Genomic DNA, 3,856 nt, shown 5'->3' on the forward strand with positions numbered 1-3,856 from the left:
ATATGGATATTACGTTTGTCAGATATTTTATTCAGTTAAACCTTATGGCCTATTGTTCATGTTTTTCTGCATTATTACATCATATATTGCAGTGTATAGGTACAGATATCAGTCATGGGTTAGCTTGTGGTCCTTTGGGATCATAAGCACCGTGTAGCATTCTGGTTCAGAAAATTGGGGTGTTACAAACTTAATATCAGAGCCTAAGGTTCATTAGAGTCCTAGAAAGTCTGAAAGCCGCATCTAGTAGAGTCTTGTACATGCGTGTGTTGTGCACCACAGTTATGTGCATGAGGCTATGAGATGCTTTAGGAACAGTTTCCCTTCTTTCAGTATTTATGTCGTGCCAGTGAGAATAATCTCAAGTCACTCTCAGTATAATCTATTTCTCCCTTTTTTCTATAGAACATGTCTCCTAAAAGAAGAAATGGGAATCAATTAGCCCCTCAGCCCGAAGACCCTTTAGGAGATCATGTTTCTCTTATAGAGTTCAGGACCGCATTCACCACTCTTACTCGGTCAGTTGCTGCCCAGAATGAATGACCAGCTGTTGTTCCAGCCAATCTAGTAGCCAATTCAGCTTCAGTTAGAATTTGAGACTTTACTTGAATAAATCTTTCTTCTTTTATGGGGTCTAAGTCAGATGAGGACCCGCAGGAATTCTTAGATCAAATTTAGAAAGTGATAGATATTATGGGGGTGACTACTGTGGAAAGTGCTGAGTTAGCTGCATATCAATTGTAGGATGTGGCTCATACTTGGTACAAATAGTGAAAGTCAGAAAGGTTAGATGATGCAGGTTCTATAGATAGTTCTATCAAAACATAGATTGTTAAATACAGTTGCTCAGTATCAGTTACATTGATCTTGTCGATCATCACAGTTATATCAGTTATGTCAGTTGTTATAGCTTATGTTATCAGTATTCAGTTTCAAGACTGTTAGACACAGTCAATCAGACTAGTTCTTTATAATTCGAACTGTCAGAAATAGTCATTCATCTATTCAGTATCTCAGTATCAGTAAAGTCATGTCGTCAGTATTCAGACTCAGTAGTCAGTATCACCACAAGTTCAGTTATAGTTGCTTATGCATGTATGTATTCTCACGTTCATATTAGTCAGCATTGTTCATGCATATAACCCTTTACATTTAGCCTACCTCACTCATATACTCAGTACATTCAGACGTATTGATGCATTTGCATTATGGTTCTTTCTCTTATATTACACCATAGGTTCAGAGGCACGTGTTCCATATCAGCAGTAGCATTCCAGTCGTAGAGTTACAATGAGTCCTCATCTATTCGAGAATGATATTATTTTATTTTATTTATTATTGTAGTTCAGTTTTGCTAAACGGAGTTAGTTGGAGACATGTTCCTTTAACTCCTTACTCAGACAGTATTTAGAGGCTTTCAGATTTAGTTCAGGTTTGATTCAGACTTTAGTTGTTTTTAGGTATTTGCCACCCATATGGTTATTACGTTTTTCAGATATTTTATTCAGTTGAACCTTATGGCCTATTGTTCATATTTTTCTGCATTATTACGTCATATATTGCTGTGTACAGGTACAAATATCAGTCATGGATTAGCTTGTGGTCCTTCGGGTTCATAAACACCGTGTAGCATTCCGGTTCAGAAAATCGATGTGTTACACCAGGTACCTATGCTGGGGGTTGATTAGTAGAGGTATTAACCCCCACAAATTGATAACAATTAAACTCAAGAGTCAAAACTCCCACAATTCGTGAATTTTACATTCAAAATAGTGGGAGTTTTAACCCCAGTAATTCATGATAAAATATTTTTTTTACTATAATGATTAATGACATATTAATTAATTAATATTAAGAAATAACAACATAATTTAAAACCAAAATATTATCACAAAGTAGTATCATTAGTTTTACCATCTAAAATTGAACGTCATTCACTTCAACCATTCTAATATTTGGTCCAATTAGTAATGGTCAATCAATTATCTACTACGATTACAATGACTTCAACAATTGTTACTATGATTACTTTTATTGGTTCTAATATTCGGTCCAACCAGTAATTGTCAATTAATCATCTAATACGATTACAATGAACTTCAACAATTGTCACTATAATTACTGTCATTGGTTGATATTGCCTCCATTGGCTGCAAAAATAATACATGATAAGTACCTAACTCAAACTAAAAACGGGACTTGCAACTGAGTATAAAAAGAATGTCACCTAAATAAAAGAAAGTAGGTAAAAAATACTAACGTTTTAAATTTAAAACTGTACACAAATGATTTTTTTATTCAAAGACAGGTGAATGCCAGTTTAGTTGTGGGGACAATTGTCACATTGCTGGTTATGGCCTAATAGGGACAACTATTTGATTCAAATGCTACTTAAACCTGAGTAAAAGCATTATGGAAATTCTTCAAGTTGTCATTTTCTTTGTACAAATTCCAATTCAATTCTTCAATATCTTGTAGTTAAAATCTGTTAAAGTGTGTAGGGGGACCTAGATCTACTTGAGAGGTATGCATCACATATTCACATTGCATTCAAGCAATCAAAATGTATGGGTTATGCCTTAGACCTCAATTAGCAACTGTAAGGCCGACATGTACGTCTTAAATATATGAAAACTAAAGGGGTTATGAGGATGGGGTTCCATATAAAAAATAAAACTAAAGAAGTCATTTCAGAATGGTACAAAGACTCTATGCTTCAGAAGGGACAAACGAAATAAAACAAGAATGATTAGTTCCTAACTACAGGTGCACAACAATTTTGGCTAAAGATATATAAGCAGCAAAAATACTACATTACTAAAAGTGATATGCCACTGCTTTGTATACAATTACAACTTTCTACATAGTTACTAACATGAAACTTACATGCTGAAATAGTATCGATCTATTCACATCAAAAGCTCACCCTTTACTAAACTTATATCAGTGATTGTGGAGAACTCAAAGTAGCAAAGCCAACACTTTCTCCTAGCTCAACCTTTGATATGTTGAAATTTGGTTCCATAACATTGGTTCCACGACATTCACAAAGTAGCAGGCAGAATCCATAAATAGAAAAACTAAATATAAATAGACTGCCCTTTGAGAATGTAAGAGTTATACTTACATTATAGGAGGAGAAGCAAATAACCCCGCAAATGGTTCTGGTAATGTCCATTCTTTCATTATCATCTATGACTTGAAAGTATTCATCAGTTGATTGTGATTATTCAACAATTTATTGTAGTTCTCTTGGCAATTGGACGAACATGAAGCATTTGAAGCACTCATACCACCAAATTGAGGTCTTGTTTGTTTAAAAAATCTGTTGGGTACAACTCCTAATCCTAAACACCTTACCCTTCCAAGGTGTTGTTTTCCCAGCACTTTGCCAATCGCATCATCTGGTGATACTATAGACTCATCCACAGTGCTTTGACTCACAGTTTGCTGAGTTTTTTTTTTCTATAGATAGTAAACACACAAAATTCATTATCAATGCAAAAGTTTCTCAATACTGAGAACAGAGGTGTATTACCGAAATATAGTACACATTCAGTTGTCTAACTGAAGTTTCTCAATGCAGAAGATGATCATTCTAAATTAAGAAACTTACGCATATATTTTTTGCCGCTTCATTAACATATGCTCCATTTTTATTCTTGTGAGTAGCAAGATAAGGTTGTGCCCGTTCAGGAATTTGTCTTGTCTCAGCCATCTATAAATGAAATAATCAAATTAGAATTTAACTTAAATAATTAGAAACGAATACATACAAAGTTAGTTTAGTAATTAAAGTAAAATAAAATGAACTAAAATTTTTCACCATTTCAGCCCTTCTTCTAGAGTTAGCTTT

This window comes from Capsicum annuum, chromosome 6, assembly GCF_002878395.1.
Source record: "Capsicum annuum cultivar UCD-10X-F1 chromosome 6, UCD10Xv1.1, whole genome shotgun sequence".
NCBI lineage: Eukaryota > Viridiplantae > Streptophyta > Magnoliopsida > Solanales > Solanaceae > Capsicum > Capsicum annuum.